Genomic DNA, 20227 nt, shown 5'->3' on the forward strand with positions numbered 1-20227 from the left:
AATCCGATACAAGTGATCAGGTGGCTATTCCGAATGGGGCTGAAACTTAACTTTTCCTCTCATGTAGGTCGTTAAATTACACACGAAACTAGGCAAACCAATCCTTCCACCAGAACCACAGTTGATTCATTCGAAAGCGGTTGGCGCAACTGGAACCGCACCGGCTACACCAGTTACACCAGTTACTACAACTACTATAGCTACTACAGCCACAATGGTCAGCGCGGTGATCACTACGCTTGCTGTTACAACTATATCCGCCGCAACGGCCACTCCCATTACACCTACGGTACCTGCACCTACATCCTACATGTACAACAGCATTCATCAAAGTAGTGGCTGCAACGCCTAAAATAAATTTTCTGGGTACAAACTGCTCATTCCGTGATTGCTTATTGTTACGTATACTCATTTGACGCTGTTGTTGTGGTTGCAGGTGGAAACTATTTAAATACTCATGTTGGATCAAAATCTAACGGATCTGAAAGTGAGGCTGCGCTCGTTACGACAACGACAGTGCAAGCTAGCCAGATAATCAAAAAGAGGAAGTCCCAATGACAGCTGCTGTTGCTACTGAAACGCCACAAGCAGTGGTTGCACAGTGGGAGGAGGAAAAGGTGATTCAACCCGTTGGTCAAGATTACGTTGAAGAATTACGTGGCGGTGATGGTATGATTCGCTTGTTACATTCTCAGTTGGTTAGAAGACGATGATTGACTCGTCGCATGTCCTCCGCAATATTAATAGTCAAAATTACCGGCTTTAATTGTCGGTTCTAAGATTGCCGCTTCAACGATCTCAATGCCAAAGATATTCATCTGAAAGGCAGACGTCTTAGGTAAACAGCTTTTTTGACATTTCTCTTTGAGCCTTTTATAATTTACCTCCTCTGTCCGTCACCTTTTTCAGGATAATGTACAAGAAGAAAGTAGATCTAAATTTGGTGGTAGAAGCCAAAGGTTGGCCGGCCCTGCGTCAGAAAAATAAAACCATGCCCTGCTGGCAAGAAAGACGGAAACCTAATGAAGGTGGCTGGTAAGGTAATGAAAATTACGAAGAAATGCCACAAGGTTCTTCGTCAATGGAAGCTGGAAACCAGCCACGTCCTCCAGCCTATTGGGCTAGCCCATCCCGAGGCGGACTTCGACATGGTGGGATCTCAATGGGTCTACCCCCACCACCAGAGGTACACGTCTTATTTCCCCGTTTCTATACAGTCATATCATGATTGTTTGTTTGTTTGTTTGTTTGTTTTTTTCTCATTTCTATCTTTGCAGTATTTCCCTACCGGCTCCTTGCCGATGTGTATTCCTAATCCATCTATGCGTAAACCCGAATCCAGTGACGATCGCCATGTCATGGCGAAACATTCAGAGATCTACCCATCGGTATAGGCCTCACTTTCTTATTAATTTATTTGTTTACGTTGATTGTTTTTTTCAGAAAATGACTAACAATGGAGCATTTGATCGTTTTTCAGGAAGCCGAATTAGAAGCCATACAGACGCTCGTCTCGTCTGTTGAACGCTCATTAAAGTTACTTTCTGATCAGCTAACGCATCAACCTGAAGACATTAATCAACCGAAACGAAAGTTTCGGAGACGCAATAATCCAATAACCTTGCTCAATTGCCTGTTCCAGCCGTTGCTGCGCTCGCCGCTTCTCAGGCTGATGTGCCGGTCTCTGTTCCTTCTGTTGCTCCAGCTACCACCCTTACTGCGACCCCCGCCCCAGCGCTTGTTCCAGCTGCAGCAGCCACGAACGGCCCAGCCCAGCCACAGTGGATGTTGAAAGGCGTCATGCGAGTGGGGTTGCTTGCCAAAGGATTACTTTTAAAAGGCGATCGAAATGTTCAGTTGGTCGTCCTCTGCTCTCAGCCACCTACTTATCAGTTGCTCGACAGAGTTGCTCAAGCTCTTCCAGTCCACCTCTCTGTAAGTAGTTAAGAAATCATTCAGCAGATAAGAAGATAGATTACCCCTTTTTTTTTTAGTTTTCTTTTTTTAAATTTGTTTATTCTAAATTTATAATTCACTTTACGATTGATTTGCACATGTTGAATCATGGTTTTGCATGAAAGTTGTGGCCAACGTTCAAAAGCAATAGCAATGAGTGTGCTTGACGTAAACCTAGCCACAAAAAATGAAAAGGATGTGTTGGAAGAATCATCGAAGAGGTAAGAAAGCCAATGACATGTTGTAGCTGTTCTGAATCTAAATTTTTCTCTTACATCCTTGTTTAGCTATTTTGCACATGTTGAATCATGGTTTTTCATGAAAGTTGGTTATGTCCACTTTTGTTATCCTGTCATCCACACTGATAGTCTTTTGTTTCTAGGCAAGGAATGAAGAGTTTTACCACCAAGCCAGATTGTTCTTGGAAAGAGACCAGGTGTATCGGCACAATGACTTACTACTGGTTATTGTTAAAAAATGTCACAGCCTATGCCAACCTTCACCGTATGTCTATCATGGTGTGAAACACAAACCCGCTGTTGTTTCGGGGGTTGGCAAACTAACACCAACAGTAGTACATCAAAGAAAAGTGAAGGCTGGTAATTATAATTTTTTTCTAATTTCTAGTAGTAAAGAATGAGTGATTCGCGTTCTGGCCCAGCAACATGTAAGTTGTTGTAAGGCCTAGAAGGTCGTTCATCTGATCTTGAGTTAGTTACACTAGAAGTGATTCGCGTTCTGGCCCAGCAACATGTAAGCTGTTGTAAGGCCTAGAAGTGCGTTCATCTGGTGTTAAGTTAGTTACGTTAGAAGTAATTCGCGTTCTGGCCCAGCAACATGTAAGCTGTTGTAAGGCCTAGAAATGCGTTTATCTGGTGTTAAGTTAGTTACGTTAGAAGTGATTCGCGTTCTGGCCCAGCAACATGTAAGTTGTTGTAAGGCCTAGAAGTGCGTTCATCCATGCCGATAGAATCTTTACTTAGCAATCATTTGAAAATTGTAATGTAAAAGTAAGTAATGCCTTGTTTTTCATTTACTTGTGATGCCGAGTTATTCTTCAAGTGGAAGTTGGTGCTTCACCTGCAAGTTGAAGATGGTGCTGGAGTTTGTGCGGGCGCTGGAGGTGGAGGTGGAGGTGGTGCGGTGGCTGGAAAGGAAAATGGCGAAGCAGTGGGATACCAACTTGCTCAGCTGCAAGACCTTGAATATAAAACTATTCTCAAAGTGGGTGGCCGTGAAGTTCTGGTAAGCACTTTCTCCAGTTTAAGCAAAGTTTCGGACTGGATTTATCTTTTGGAAAGATCCAAGATCAAATTTTAGATTCTTTGATTTTATCTGAGACGAGTGTTGGTTAAATTTCCCATGTAATCAAACCAAAAATTGATGCAAAGTCTTCTTGTACTTTAAATCAACCCCGCTTTTAAAAACCTGATCTAGAAGTAACAAAATTATTTATAACAGTTTTCCTTTGAAAAAAGGGACAAATTTTGAAATTTAACTCAATGAAATATTACTTAGAAGTCAGGGTGTACCTGGTAGAAGTAGAACACCCACCAGGACTGGGAAGTTCACAAGATGTTCTGGATCTTTTAGATAATAATCAGCAAAATGCTAATACCAGTTTTTCTAGTACATGTAGTCCTGAAAAAAATGCATCATATCAGATCCAAAGTGCAACTGAGCCACCACTTTTGAAAGCTTTGAAGTAAACTCTATCAATATTTGACTTTAATTTTAAAATTATCTGTATTTTCAATTAATTAATGAATTTTTTTGTAGGTAGTATAATGTATTTGGGTGTAAAGCTTCAGCTAAATAACCTAAGAACTGGGATGAAGAAGGTATTTTAACTGTGAAAGACAGAGGAGTAATTCTTAAGGTATTCGAATTTCAAATTTTTAATTATTCTTGTTAATATCATCGCATTACCCACTCAGAGCATGGAAGACAAAGAAATAAGTCGAGCAACAGGATTCAAATTTGCCCAGCTCAAATAACTCGAACACGAGAACATCTTAAAAGTTGGCGGCCGCGAAGTTCTTGTAAGTTTCTTTTGTAACTTAAAAAATGTTGAAAAGGCTCGTCGTATTTAATCCTTTTTTTTCTTTTTTAAGATCCAAAATCAAATTATTGACTCCTTAAATATCAGTGGAAATTGTTCTAGTCCAATGCTATGTGGAACCCAATTACAAGCAGATGGGGTATCGTCTTTAGTAAATCCTCGTCCTCCAAGCAAAGAATTTGTTTCGCCTTTTCTTGAAACCGGAAACAAAGACCCCAAGCTCAATTCTATTTCAAACGAAATCAAGCCCAGATATAACCCTTGCCACCCTTCAGCCCTGGTAATGTCGAGACCTACCGTCGATATCCAGGTTTGTTTTCGAATGAAAGTGTTTCTGTTTCTCGAATGTTTCCTTTTAATAATAATTTCTTTTAAGTGTAAAGAATCGCAGCGGGGGTATGGTCATAGTCGACGTCGTTGTGGATCCCTTGTTAAGCAAGAATTTGCGTTCTCACCAGGGCGATGGTGTAGTTTTTTTGTACGAATGCTTGGTGGTTTTTTTAAATTCCAAACATGTATGGTGTTATCCTAGCCGATGAAATGGGATTGGGTCAAACATTGCAATGCATCACACTCATATGGTAATACCATCAGTTTATTACTTCTTCCTGTTATCTGCTTAAAATAATGAATGTTCATGTCAATAGGATTCTTCTCAGCAAGGCCCTTACAATGGACGTCCAACCATTCAGCGTGTTTTAATCATTACGCCATCAAGCCTAGTAAAAAAATGGGAAAAGGAATTTCGTCGTTGGTTAGGCAGAGAAAGGATATACGTTTTTACTGCAGATCAGGTATCCGATTGTATTAGTTGAACTGTGGAAATATACAAATTTTGGTCTTTGCAGTAAACTAAGCCAATAGAATTCTTAAAACGCCCGCTTTGTCCAGTCATGATGGTTTCCTACAAAATGTTAGTCCGCTGCTTTGACGAAGTAGGCCTACAACTATTTAATTTCGATCTTGTAGTCTGCGATGGAGTACATCGACTGATAGCCCTATTTGCTAAATGTTGTTATTTGTTTTGTAGATTGGTTTGCTTTTTCAGTCAAATTATGACGGTGTAAGTCGGGTTTCGCTGCATCGACTAAGCCTTTTGAGCGAAGAAGCGGATGTAATGTTTCGTGAAGCCAAGGAAATGTTCCAAGACCAACAGCCAGATCCAGTGAAAATAAATTTGTGGTCGGTTCGGATTGTAAAAATTCATTTGGATTGTTCTCTTATTTTGAATTCTTTGTTTCTTCATGGAGATGATTGTCGTTTGGAGTTAGACAATTTTTCCCGTCGATACTCCATGGATTTGCTACCCTATAGTGTGTTAAAATCTTTCCGCACTAATATGTCTTGTCTACGTGATGGTGTTTTTTTTTAATCGAAATGTCGCTTTTGTTCTAAGGCAAATTATCGCATTTTCAAATAATTTATAATTTTTTTTTATTTGCCGTGTTTTGATTTTGTTTCTTGTGATTTCGTATTATGATGCGGATTTTTTATTACAAAGATTGTGCGCGTTTATGGTTTTCGCCATTGGCAGTGTATCTTGTCGACATAATTGCTTTGTTCATAGTTGAGCGCCACTGTGAACTTCCCCCGTGCCCTTGCCTAGACCCCTTTCTTGGTCCGTAGGCTGAGGCGAGAGTTAGTACCTCTTGTAATGGACGTTGGTACATAAAGGCGTATTATTTGCAGGGGGAAAAGTGTGTATTAAGTGCGCTTCGAGATATCAGAAGAAGGTGGTACAAACGGTGAAGGAAAGACTAATGGGGTATACAAAAGATGGTGTATTAAAAACGGAAGACAGTATAGAAATGAGGGAAGAAGAAATGTATGCGTATTTAGGTAGGAAAGTGGGAGAAACTGAGAGAATAGGCGAATTGTCTGGAAAGTAGTAAGTTAGTGTTACACTTTGTTATTTGCTAGGGGGTAAAGCAACGGACGATCGGTACAAATACGAAGATAGAAAATGAATAGTTATGCCAAGTATATGGGAAATGGAGATTGTATGCTAAAATTTTGAATGTGAAGGTATGGATTATGATAGTTGTAAAGCGACAGGATGAAGGGTGAACTTATCTTTGGCAGCGTGCTGGTTGATAAGCGCAGTTTCTATTAATCCGAGGATCGTTTGCAATCGGTGATGGCGCACTAAGGAGTGCTGGGAGGTCTAGCAGTGGCTTCATCTATTGTACAAAGAATGGCGTTCTTTTAAATAAACATACGTTGAGCAGACAAATGAACAGCTTTGAAGCGGGATTCATGCGGTACTCTACGGGCTGCATTTGAGTACGTTACCTAACGTTTGTTTTCGCTTGTTTGGCGTTCTTCGGGGTGTGGAATCCGGATTCGCGGTAGCCGACTCGGTGGTGGTTGTATCTGCGATTTTAGCTGCCGTAATGTTGGAAGAATGCATCGAGAATTAAGATAATAACATGAAGTAAAAAGATGCACTTACATTTGGGGTCTCTGGTTGCTGGAGAGAGCTGCTTCCAGGCGTGTGCTTCTTTTGCGCGAGCGATGTTCCACGCACTGTCGGTGCCGTCGTCAGGGTCGAATCCTTCGAGCCAGGTGAGCAAGTCCTCGGTGGGTTTAAGGGTCTGGAGGTAGCCTAGGCCGGGTCCAGTCGGGTGGGGTGGCATGAGGCGGATGCTTTCGCTTGTCCTCACTCTGGACAGCGCGACGTAGAGTATGCTGAACGTCAGGTGGGGTATGAAGGAGCGCTTGTTGAGCTGTAGGATGACCTTGTTGCAGGTCTGTCCTTGGATCTTGTGCACTGTGACGGCGAAGCGCTGCTTGCTGGAGCTGTAGGATGACCTTGTTGCAGGTCTGTCCTTGGATCTTGTGCACTGTGACGGCGAAGTGCTGCTCGCTGCTAGGGCGACGTTGGTGTCCTCTGCTGCCGTAGCAATATCGTTGCAGACCCGGTCGGCGTCTTCGCGAGGATCCAGCTCAATGCTTTCGAAGAGGACGGCAGTCCCGTTGGAAAGGCCCCTCGCTGCGCGGTACAAAAATAATGTTTAGGGAATATTAGCCGGATTCCATTTAATTTGGTAACGGGCGCGTTGATGTGGCGGCAAGGAATGGAAGGAGATCATTCAGCATGCAGCTAATAGCGTACGAAAATAAGAAAAAAAAGTTTGGAGTTTTTTACCTGGATTGATGTTGCTTGTCAGGTACCCTGGAGCGCCGTGAACGAAGCTGCCGGTGAATTGCGAAAACTCGACGTAGATGCGTTCCCTGACTCGTGGAGGTAGGTGAGCAGCGAGTTCTCCGCCGATCTCTAGACGCCAAATGATGCATGGCACCCCTTTCCATGCCGCCCATTTTGCGGATTGGAGCCGGTTGATGTGCTGCCGCTCGCTGTTGCTGGTGACGACGATGGGTGCGGCGGACCATTCCGGATCCGCGAGGACATCCGCGCAGGAAAGGGTTTTCAGGTGGGCGATGTCGCTCAGCTGGATGCGTGGGATCCCTAGAGCGGGTGTCCTCATCTGTTCCAGCATGGCGATGTGCCGGGCGTCCTCCGCTGCTCTCATTTGCTGCATTAGTCAAGTGTTTTTATGTGTTGCTTAAGTTCGTGAAATTGTACGGATGCAAAAAAGAGAATAGTGGCTTTGCTTACTTGGGTGAGCTCGATTTTGCGGAAGGTGCTGAAGAAGTGAGCTCCACGCTGTCTCGTCTGGGAGTCGCCTCTGAAATGGGAGGTGGCCTTGTTGATGTCCTTCTCCCGAACGAACTGGTTAATGAGGGCCGTGAAGAGGGTGTCGGGGGGCACGGGCGGTAGTTGGAAGAAGTCTCCCATCAGAACAATAGCCAGTGGTTCAGGAGTAGGAGCAGAAACGTCGCCAGGTGCTGGGTCGATGGAATCTACGCCCATGATTTCGGCGAGTCTCCCAGAGATGATGTCCAGCATCTCCGGGGTGACGAAAGAGACCTCGTCGATGATGACCATGGCGAGGGACTCCTTCTGAAGCTTGCACTGGAGCTGAAGTAGCTTTTCCCGTTGGAGGGAGTTGGCCGGTGGCGGGTGGTGCCGCACCGGATGGCTAACCGGTGGTGGCAAGTGGTGCCTTGAGGCATGATGCCGGCCGCGATGCCGGTGAGCGCCATGCAGGCGATTTGCAGCCCCATCTCTTCGGCGCGCTCTTAAATTCCGCTTCGTGAGGAAGGACTTACCTGTTCCAGGGCCACCGTGGACGAGGAGGCGGAGGGGTTGCAATCGTGAACCGGCTCCACGGCCGTGCTGCACTTTCTCCTGAAAGTAGAGGGTGCACAGACTCATGACAGCCGCCTGCTGGCTGTTGAGTGGCGCGTTATGTTGGATAGGGTCGCCTGCTGGCTGCTGTTGCCGTTTCGGTCCGAGGAGGACGATGTCGTCATCTTCTCTGGATGAGCCGGAGTCCGTCACGTCGGCCTGAAGCGCCTTGAGAACGCTCCTGGTGGTCGGAGCGGTCTCCGGTCGTCCCGCGTTGATCATGGATGCAGCCTGTAGAGGACTTGCTCGTCGGTGCCCCTGGCGACGAGCCAGACCCGCCAAAACCTGGCGCAGTGAATTTTCCGTATCTTCGTTGTACTGACGCTGTTTGAAGTTGGCCAGGTTTTCCGGGTCGTCTAGGGCTGCTTCCACCCGTGCCATGTCGATGAGGTGTTGGGCCTCGTCTTCGATCCTGTTGTCCTCTTCAGGCTGCTGAGTGGGGTTCCTGGCAGGCATCATGTTCCCGGAGTGGTCGTCCGGATTAGCCCACTTAGTGGCCTTCCTATTCCTGTGGAGCTGGTTGGCGATCCTTTGTTCCGCGGAGATGCGCAAACCTGAGAAGAAAAGTATGGAGAGGAAGATGACGGTAAGTCATTGAACGGTGTCTTTAAAGCCGGGCGCGGGGGTTTGTTGGTAGAGCAAGACGGTCGCGTCAGGGAGGGCTTACTTAAAAAAGGCGAAGGAAGGGCATGGAACGTCAAACTTGGGCTTACCTTGGGCAGAATTTTCGATCCAGCGTCTGCGCGCATTGTCCAGCGGAGTAGGGCCCGACCGGCTGCCGTTTTCCTGGAGCCGGCCGAACTGGAGATCGTGCATGAAATCGCAAAGCGTCTTCCATGTCAGCGGTCCCGGCAGCTTTCCGCCCTGATCCAGCCAGGGCCGGTAGACCAGCAGCATGTACTGGGCGAAGGCGCGAGCGGCTGTCCTCCATTCGTCGGTGGCGTGGGTCGGTTTGGGCGGAGGCGGTTTGGGCGGCCCGCGGATGAGAACCGGTACTCTGAACTTTGACCGGATCTGCTGGTGGTGGCTGTCGTAGAGTGGGTGCGCGGGATGGAAAGGGAAGGTTGCGTTGGGCGTCCTCCCTTGCATTGATCCGAGTCCAGTGGCAGCGGGTGCGTCCTCTTCGTCCAGGTCGCTGTCCTCATGAACCGCGGAGGAGGCCGAGGTGCAGCCACCGCTACCTGGCAGAGGACGTTGCTTACATTTTTCCCAGGTGTTTTCCCACGATGAGTATCGTGGCGGCGTACTTGTAAGGCGAGTAGTGTAGGAGCGTTTCCCCACGGTAAGCGTAATGCTCCGCCTGCGTGACGGCCTTCTTCTCCTTGCCACTGGAATAGACGTTTGCCGTAACGTGGGCGTCGTCATCCTCCGCCGGCTCGGCATTCCGGCTGGTTTCCACGACATACGGTGACTCCGATCCTTGGTCGTCCTAGAGAAGCTCCTCCGGATCTTCGTCCTGTTCCAAGCAGCTCGTAGTCGGTGGTGTGAGGGGCTCGTCGTCGGAAGAGAGTCCGCCACTAAAAGAAATTTAGAGAGAGAGAGAGAGAGAGTGGAGACATGTTATTTAAATGTAAATGCGGGCACTAGCTACTACGGCCTTTTTTTTACCGGCAAGACAGAGCTGCAAGTGAGAGGGGGTTTAAATAAAACTTCACTTACCCTTGGAGGTCATCGAAGGCGTCTCTTGTCTCCTGGTGGCGGCCCTTCTTCAGGACGTAGGCGAGGGCGGCGTGGACAAAGAGCAGGTGGAACCCGTGACTGCAGATTTCTGAGGGCATGCCGAGAAGAGCGAGGGAGGCGACCGGGGCAGAAACCTCCACTGCGCTGGTTAGCTGGTTGACGACGCGGGTCAAGAAGTGCATTGCCGTCCTGCGCTCCGTCCCTGTATCCTCGGCCGTTGAAGGGAAGTTCTCGACGGTCCTCCGGGCGTTGTGGATGAGGGCAAGGGTGCGGCTGAGTTCGCAGGGCGGCTTGGTGATGTATTTGAGGAGGTAGCACATGATGGCTTTCGCCTGTGCGTCGCTCCCCAAGATAATCACGTTGGAATTGCAGCCCAGCAACGCCGTCATGACGGGGTTGAACTCGACAACCATGCCGTTGCGGGTTGCAAAAGCCTTCAGGAATCTGTCGTGCTGCTCGTCTGTGAGCAAGCTCACCTGCTCCAGCAGGTCAGGGTTCAGCATCTGGGGGAGGAAGGCGAGCAAGGTAGAGGAGAGCAGCATGATTAAGGGTCATGTGTGGGAAGTGTTAATTCTTATTTAATAGACATGGAAAACGATGCAGAGCTGAGAAATGGGAGACGCCGGCTTACCTGTTTGAGACTCTCGTCGTCCACGGGCCGGATGCGCCGCTGCAGCTCCCAGAAGTGGAGGTTGGTATCTCTCTGGGCTACGGGTGTGCGCGAAAAGTTCCGGCAGGGCAGGGAGTCGATGCACGGAGGCTTCGATTCGAACAAGATTTCGTAGAGGACCTTGGTGGTCTGAGGATCCCTGTATGGGAGCAGCTGGACGACGTGGGTCTTCTCTGCGTCCGGGCCGGGCCGTCCGAGTCGGCAGGAGATCTTCCCTTGGGTTCCTTTATGGCAGGTTGCGGTGTGTGAGTGGAGGTTGGCGAAGGATGCCGCGCGTTGAACGTCTTCGGTGAACTCCCGGGGCTCGTTGACGGGGCAATGGGCGATGAATGTCGCCACGCGTCCGAGTCGGTTCCCGTTGACCTGGCTGAGCAGGTGCTGGGCGATCGTCTCTGGTTCCAGCTCGGCCGTCACCATCGTGTCCAGGAGACCGGCTATGACGTTTAGGAGTCGTGGTGCGCCTGCTACGGACTGCAAGAGGCTGGGCGGTAAACCGCCCCATACGATGGCGTGGCAGTGAGGCGTTCCTCTTGCCTGCTCCTCCACGACGCCGAACGAGGCAAGAGGCACTCCAAAAAGGCCCGGCTTCCTGGATGGCAGTTCTGGAGTGTACCTGGCCAGCCCCTCCGGCTTCAGCCCAACCAAGATGGTGAAGATGCTGTTGGTAAGAAGGCGGAAGAACTCGCCCATGGCCACGGGGTTGGAGGCGAGCCTCTCATTGAGGCAGGCTGTATAATGAGGGGAGGAAAAGGGGAAGAATTGATATGTAAAGTAATTTATATTTAAGATAGGGTAGAAAGCGAGAGCGTTGGAACTTACCCAGGGAGAGACGGATGTTCTGATGGATGTCCAGCTGCTGCCGGAGGGCCTCCAGGATGCCGTCGTCCGAAGCCGGTAGCTCGACGTTGTTGATTAAAGGAAGAGACAGGCGGAGGTTGAGGACGCCGCTGGCAAAGTCGGGAGCGTACGTTAAAAAGATGCTTGGCATCCCGAAGTGCTGAGCCAGGGCGTAGAGATACTGCATGGAAGCTTTTCTCTGGGCCGTGCTGTACGGGACGTTGCTGCTGGTGGTCTTGATGTGTGGCGTTACCCTGGCTACCAGGGCTCTGGCCGACTTTGATTGTGGGTTTCGGGCCGCTCTGGCTAGGTCTTGCAAGAAAGCGGGGTCGGCCACCCAAGCTTGGAGCTTCTCCAGCGATTCCGGGTTGTTCTTGAATCGGGTGGTTACCGCTCGTGTTGAAGCGTGCCGCTGCAGCTGGTCGAAGAGGCAGAAAAGGAACCGGTGGCAGGTCACGAAGTTGCAGGTAAACTGCAAAAGCATGTGGCGGCAGTCGCGGTGGGGTACGGAACCAGGCTTCCGTAGTCCGGAACCCAGGAGGAACAGAAAGGGGAAGGCGGAGTATAGGAGCCGGTCATTGCCTTTGAACTCAGACATGGGCCGGTGACGTCGGACATCTGGAATGTCTATTCGAGCGTGCTCGTGTCTCTCTGCACTCGTCTCCGCTTCTGCTACGTCGGGTTGCGTTTCTGGGTCAGCAACTGATCCGATTTCTGTTTGAAAAGTCAAGCAAAAATTAGATTGTGCTGAAAGGAAAGCGGAAGAGAAGTGCAGTATGGAAAACAATAATCAGATAATTAGGTTACCTCCATAGCCACCACCGTTGCTGTCGCTCCTTTTGTCTGTTGCCGGACCGCTGGAAAGGGTGTCGCGGAGGCTCTGGAGCACCTGCACGGCAGGACTACCTCGGTCGCTCGTGGGGTGGGCCGATTTGCCGAGGAAGACGGCCGGCAGCTGAGCGCTCTGTGGTAGCTCTATGTCCTCTTCTGGCCCTTGTCCGTGCATGGGAGCGATTGGCTGCTCTCGTTCGGCGGTGGCCAACCGTTCTACGGCAATTCCGACGTCATCAGAAACGATCCGGGCGTGCTGGATCAGGTCGTCCGCTATGTGTTCCAGGATCACTTCCATCTCGGGCGTGTCGTCAATGGTGATGTTGGTGTAGAAGTGGTTCAAGTGTTTCAGCGCCCGGAGCCATGAGAAGACGACGTCCGTGCGTACGTGCATCTCGTGGATGTGCCGGAACCTGTCGGGCACCAGAGCATCCCACTGTGCCTTGGCACCGATGAAGGCGATGCTAATGAAAGCGGGCAAGCCATCGGCACGGGGGTAGGTCCCTTCCCCTGTATCACCTGTAGCTCGAGCCTGTTCCGCGACGAGTTCCGCGGATTCTGGCTGTGGGAAGGCAATGACGTGGCCCTGCTTGGCGGAATGCCTTTGTGCGTTGGTGGCCCCGGTCAGCTTGATGACTGAAGCATAAAGCCGGGCTCGAGCGATGACGTACTGCTCGGCTAGACGAAGTGGAGGCAGTCCGATCCGGCTGGGCACCCCGAAGTCAATGCCTGCTGCAATAGAGAGCGGCGGGTTGGTTGGCTGCCGTTTGCCCAAGTGGTACCAGCAGCCGGCGCAGAGTTTGGCCGTCTCACTCGTTACGTTGCACGTCTCATTCCTAGCAGCGGTCACGAATTCAGGGTGTAGATGGAAATACGCACCGGTCGTAGAGCGGAAGTGGCTGATGGCGGGCCGGAAGTCGACAGGGACGGAAGTGAGTCGTCCGACCTCGTCAGGGCTAAGCTGAAGTTTGGGTAATTGCAGAATGTCCACGTCGTGGTAAAGGACCGACTCCTCCGTACCCATATGGAAAGTTCTGATACCACAACTGGCGCAGCCGAATAGTTGACCTTTCAGATCAACGGCGTGTTGGAATATTTTCACAATCCGAGCGCGCGGATTTCTGCCGTCATCTGTAAATCCAGCTTCCATCTCTTCTGCAATCGTTTGGAGGATCTGTAGGGTGTCGGGGTTCTCTAAGTCCAGCGTGTTGCTATTGCTGTAGAGGCGAAAAGCAGCCCGGAAGCGGTTGTGACCAGAGCTGATTGCCAAGGAGACGAGGGCGGTGACAGGATCGCGTTCGAACTGCTTAAGCTGCTGGATGGTGGGCTCGTGAATATCGGCAAGTGACGGGCCTCTCGGTGTTAATGGCTGCACGCATCCGTCTGCAAATCAGGAAGAATAAGTTTTATTATTATCTCGAATCCCATGATTTGTATTTACGAATGAAGTCGGTTAGATATTAATACAGTTAAACACAAAGTTATTTTGGAACCCTTACCCGAGTTAGATGAGGTTAGTGATCCCCCGGACCTGTGAGCCGGCTGTGGGCGCTTCGGTGGTCCAAACATGCCATCTGTAAATGTGGAAGCATTCGAGGGAGTCAAACACGTGTAATAATACTGAATAAAGTGAAATACAAGGCTATTTTGTAAGCATTACCTTGTGCAGGTGAGGTAATTGATTCATCAGAAGATTGAGCTGGCTGTCGTCGTGTCGGTGGTTCAGATGTACATACTGTAAATTTTGAAACGAGTTGGATTTCTTGATTAACGTGACGTTTTCAAATATGTATGCATAGATTTACAAAAAAATACAAATTTGTGTATGTGAGGTGCGACGTGGAAACATGAGTGAATGAGCGTCAGAGAGGCTGTAATATTTGATACCTTAAAAAATGCTGCAGGGCCCCTGAGGACTGGCGCGTTTTCCTCCGGCAGTGTGCGCCGATGCAGAATGCACTGTGGATGTGAAAGTTTATTGACGGGAATGGTAAGTTATGAAAAGAAATAGAAGTACCATAGGATATAGATGTTTCAGCGATATCTGAAGGCACAGCGTCCTGTACAGCAACGAACGGATAAGGCTGTGCCTCGCCTCCTGCAAACCGGAATATAAGACATTTGGAATGTAAAAATGTCATTTGGAAACTGATTGCGTTACCTTGCGATACAAGCTCCGTTTTGGATAGCGCAGTTAGTGTTGGTCCAACGTGGGCAGTAGGGCGCTGGGTTGTTTGAGTTTGGAATACAGGGGAACGTAGCCATGCATTCGCCTGGGCATTGGCATCCTCGGGGGTAAGCCGATGTCGGGTGGGGTCTTTCGATGCAGGTAGTTGGGTTAGCCGGGAATAGGGTCGGCCTGAAGACGGCATCGACATACCATGTGATGGTCTGGTCGGTTGTCCTGTCACATCGACACAGTTTTCGATAAAGATGGAGTCATTGCCAGTAAAGGAATTTGAAGGGGACATTCACGGAAGTCGATCGTGTTACTTTGGAATGAAGGTGCGGTGCTGGATGTCACAGGCGGAGCTGGCCTAACACGGCAAGCATCTGGACGCTGGGTAGTTTGCGGTTGGAACATTGAAGAACGTAGCCATGCCTCCGCTTGGGCATTGGCATCCTTTAGGTTAAGAGGAAGTCCGCCAGATTCGCAGGATTCAGATGGTTGGTTCGGCCGGTAACAGGACCGTCCTGAATGAGGCAGTGGTATACCATGCGGTAGTGCGGATGAGCGTGTTCTCAAATTCGACGACTGTCGTGTAGGATGCGTTTGCGGTTGTAAAAGTCCTGGTACGTAGATGCGAGTTTGGGATAAGCATAGTGGCGTTTAAGAAATAGCATGAAAGTACATTGCAGACGAATATTTTTATGGGAATTAAGTATGTTACCTTTCAATGCCTGTGCGGTACTGGATGACGCAGGCGGTGGTGGTCTAACGTGGACAGCATCAGTGCGGTGAAGTATTTGCGGTTGGAACATCGGAGAACGTACCCATGCTTCCGCCTGAGCATCGGTATCTTTGGGGACAGACGGATGTCGGGCAGGTTCGTTGGATGCGGGTGGCTGGTTTAGCCTAGAACAGGGTTGTTCCGAACTCAAGAGCGGCATACCGTGCAATGGTCCTGCTGAACGTCCTCTCAGATTCGGCAGCTGTTGTGTAGGATTACTTTGCATTTCTGAACGTCCTGCTAAGTAGATAAAGAGTTTGAGGTAAGAATAGTGACATTGGAGAAACATTGCAAAGCATTCTTATTGAACGAACTATGTTACCTTGCAATGCCCGTGCGGTATTGGATGGTGTAAACGTTGTTGGCCTAATGTGCGCAATAGTATCCTGATTCGTTTGCAGTTGAAGCATGGAAGAACCATGCCGTGCATTGACATGCGTGGAGGAAAACGGGCTTTGAACGGGCAAGTTGAATAAGAATGGTTGATTGTTCCAAGGAAGCGGTTGGTTGGTACTCAGTTGTGGCGTAGGAATTTGTTGTGATTGTGACCGTCCTAATGGAGTTGTGACTGTGATGAGTCAATTTAACATCGTAACAGCAGAAGAATAACGCCGCAAACGCAAATGGAAACCGTTTGTATTACCTTGAAATGCAGGCGCGGTATTAAATGTCGGAAGAAGTGTTGACTCAACATGCGCAACGCCGCTTTGGGTTGTCTGTAATCGCTGCATGGGGAAATTGAACCATGCAGCCGCTTGGGTATTGGCATCTGTGGAGGAAAACCGGTTTTGGACAGCCCCGCTGGATGGTGATGGATGGTTTCCTGTAAACGACGGGTTCCCCATAGACGACAGGAACATAGGAAGCGGTTGTACGTCTGAATGTCCTATTAACGCGAATGAAAATTATTCGTGATAATAAGTCAAGTAATGTATGTATTTTAGTATTATAAAAAATGGGAATTGTGTGCAGGTGTACCCATTGGTTCTGGCAGTAGAGGAAATGTAGGATTGGTACTGATTTCCTGTTGGTGGTGAAGGATATATCCGAGAGACGTGTTGGACGATGCTTCGTGGCTCATAGGGACTACGACTTCAGTGTGTACAGTATGCAACAATTGGGAACGGCCTGTAAAATGATGAAGTCTCTAATTTGAAGGAAGGAACATCGTGATCATACATGGGCAGAATACCTGGTTGAAACAGGCCGTCTTCTTGTCCTTCTCGCCATGTTGTAGATTGCAGAGAGCCACGTGAGATAAACTGGTTTGGCAATGCAGAAGAAGGTCCAGGCAATGCTTCCTCTATGAAAAGGATATGAGAGATACGAAATGATAATTGCCTCAAACAAATGTCTTTGATACTCGTTATATGATAGCCTACATGGTTGTAGTTTTCCCGCTGGAGTATTTACCTTGATGCGATTGTGCGGGAGGAGTCTCAATAGAAGACGGCTGCAAGTTCAACAGACGTGAAGGCGTTTGTTGCCCAGCATTGCCACACGCAGCAGGAACGAGTGTTGCAATTCCTGTGTTCCTGACAGCTTGGTTACGCGAACGCCGCTTGAAATCGCTTTTTCTTTGATTGGTAGCAGAACAATTGCGTCTATGTGACATTGTTGTGAATTGGGGGGATAGCCAAGTCCTGCCCAGTACATAAACCTGTAGGAAAGCAGATAGATTTCACTCGTTGTTAGTCAATTGGATATATATTGGTTGTTCTGGCTCTTGTTGAGTTTGGCCCTACGCTTTTGGCCCGTAAGCCCATAACCGTTTTTCACTTGCCGGTTTCCTTGTAACTATTTTAACCTTTTCTGTGTTGTCTTTTGACTTGTTAATCAGAATTGAACGTTGACTTGTCCATTTTTGTCGAACGAATAAGATATAAATGGTGGGAAGCTGTATCGAACAGGCGTAGCCCCTGAACGTTCTGGTCCATACCATTTTCGTTATGCCGTTAAACGTTATGACCCTTATTATTCTGGCCCATAATTGCCATCATTTCTGTGCTACCGGCAGACAAATAGAAATTAATGTTTCTAACCGGCCAGTCTTGCCAAACTGAAACGGTAGAGAGAAGAATTGAAACACGCCATCAGTGTTTCCACTTTGGCTCTCAAAGTCTGCAATTGATCTATTTTCCTTTCCATCTTCATATTTTAGTTGACAGTTAAAATTGTATTTCAGACCTCGGCAAATATGACCATCTAAACATTCCGCGACAAGCTAGTTCTGCCACGCATATCCGTCTAGCTCTCAATCTCATAGGGTTTGTGCAGTATTATCCCTGAGGGAAATTAATTTTTTTTATTTAAAAAAATTAATACCGAAGGTATTTGTCGAATTTAACTGCATTAATTAAATAAGAGCTTCAGTGGTCTGGATTTTTCGGCTTGCTCTCAGGGGACGGAATCGCCGGAAAACTGAGGTCCCTTTTCACAAGAATAGGTCGAAATTCTCCGGAGCCAGAGGTAGGCTGTGTCGTTTGGTTTTTCGATCCCGTTCGGCCATTTCACGGTTAAACGAAAAACGAACCACCACTTCAAGAGAAATCTGGATGCTCAACGGTGGGTGGTCGGAACAGATTTTCGAAATTCGGGAATCGAGGGAACGAAATTTATCGACTTAAATCGGGCTTTTCGGGAATTTAAGTAAGGATAACAGAATTTTTTTAAACAGATGAGACTGTAGCTGAAGAAAATGTAAGATCTTTGGCCCAAACGAAAATGAAATCAGGTCAGCGGTTGAATTGATATCGAATTAAAAGCGGGAAAAAATCGGCCAAGCGTGGTCCGTGGGGACCAGCTCGCTGCATCTCGGCTTGGCATTCTCGGAAATCGGTTTCCGAGAAAAACGTTCGACCCAAAGTTTAAAAAGCCTAGATCAACTATCTGAAGTCGCATCGAAACGGGAATCACACGAGGACGATCTCGTGAATGTCTTCTATTTATTCATATTTTTTAAAAAATAATCGGACAAAAAATCGTGCGACAAATAAAAAGGGATTTCCCGAGAATAGCAGGTAGCCGCTCGGCGATATCGAACCCGTCAAATCCCTAGAGAAACACCTTTTTGACCCCAAAAATCTTACAGCTTTTGGGCGCTTTTTCCAGATGCGCTTTTCTTACGCGTCTAACTAGGCCGCGAATTCACTACGCGCTTCTTAACTAACGATCCCTTAACAAATACTTCCCGAAGGGCGATACGCGAACGCGCATAACTTGTCCCTGAGTGTAAATATTGAAATACTTTAGTATTTTAATATTACCGAAGGTATTACAGGATTTATGCCGAAAAATAAGCATACATGACGAAAAAAAGAGGAGGAAAGATAAGGGGGAGGAAAGGGGGAGGGACAAGGGGGAGGGAGGAGGAGGGAAAGGAGCTGTAGCCAGACCAAAACCGGGTTCCGGAGAAATTCGGCGGAAAAAAGGCGGCAAAATTCCTAAGAACCGTTTATAAAATTCCGGGAAACGGGCCTTTTTCCGCTGAAAATTCAGCGGCTCGTCTCCATGTTTGACCGTGAATAACTTTTCTGCGTGAACTCGGATCGCCCTACGAATGGGAAAATGACAAATTAAGCCGGGCAGGAGCAGCTGGACCGTAAAATCCGCGTGAAAATCGGACATGCCGAAACCGGCCGAGTCAGCTACCGGAAGGAGCGGTCGCACGGCTCCTCATCGGATACCGCTGGATAAAGCGCAATCACGCGATCGTAGCTGTCGAAAAATTTTCGTGATCCGACGCACCGTTCAGCCGCTATGAATTTTTGAAAATTAATTCCGAACGCGGCTGCACTTTGGACGTCGAATTCCTAGAATTGGAAGGTAGAGGACCATCATCATTTTTCGAGCTTTAAAAATCGTTTGCGGCCGAACGGTGTATCCGATCACGGCGGGACCTTCACCATCGGAACGAGCTCGACGAGCCGCATTCAATGATACCGGTTTCGTGATCATTCGTGACCGAAAAAATATTTGGATAGAAAAAATCCCATGGGGGTTGGACGCAATGGGATAGACGAGCCAGGCACTTGTGGGAGTCGGGGAATTGGTCTGAACGGGCAAAAAAATCATAACTACCGAACGGTACCGTTGCTAGCGCTGACATTCATACTGCCGGAATCAGCGTGAGCCAACGCATCGAACGGTGCCCAACCCGTCATGATTAAAATATATAAAAAATACAAGAAAGAAAGAAGGTCAGCGGGGGGTCAAGTAATTAACCAGCGCCTCACTGCTCCATTTTCCAAGAAAACGAAAGAAAAGTTTACAAACATACACGCCAATCTCGGCAGCGGATCGTCGCACGCACCTGCAATAGCCACCGATGAACGCGGCTCGTTTTCACTATCATTTTGTTTCACAATTCTAGATTTAATTTACACGAAGGTATAGTGCTATGCACGTCTTGTATCTTGTTTCAGTTTCCCTTATTATGACCGTCTGCTTGGTTCGTGGTTTGGAGTCACAAGTGGTAGTTGCATGCTGACGTATTCTTATTACGTCGGGGTACCCATTGAGCGGCGCGTGAAATGCGGTCTACTGACAACCCCAGTGCTACTGAATTTTTTTGTAACACCACATGCACATGCTCCACTCGAACCACTGCACCAACCCGACAATGAGTTCCTACTCCTAATACTTACCTAGCATTCGTCCACTCTACTCTCCTCGCAATGAAGCAGTTTTCGTAAGGTTATCCAGTGGCTATGGTAGGAGGGGGTTTACGGAATTTTTCTTTTTTTTTTTTTAAGACGTAGGCCACGTTATCTGATCCCGCATATTATGCGTACTGCCGTGCGGTTGGGGACTTACCACAGGCCGCTCGGGACCAAGCAACGCATATGCTACGTCAGACATCTTACCGTACCTTACTTGGGAAAAAGAAATGCAAATTGTTACCTTTTAAAGCTGTGTCCCGCTCGCCTGCTTCCTTTTCTGCTTTACAGCAGTTCTTCTGTAGGAGGAGTATCACTCCTACATTAAGG

At 48.1% G+C, this 20227-nt stretch overlaps 1 pseudogene; it reads left to right on the forward strand.

The window, feature by feature from the left end:
• Positions 1-458: 458 nt before the first annotated feature.
• On the forward strand, positions 459-5531 carry LOC116936231 (annotated as a pseudogene).
• Positions 5532-20227: the final 14696 nt, after the last annotated feature.

Source organism: Daphnia magna, linkage group LG7 (assembly GCF_020631705.1).
Source record: "Daphnia magna isolate NIES linkage group LG7, ASM2063170v1.1, whole genome shotgun sequence".
Classification (NCBI taxonomy): domain Eukaryota; kingdom Metazoa; phylum Arthropoda; class Branchiopoda; order Diplostraca; family Daphniidae; genus Daphnia; species Daphnia magna.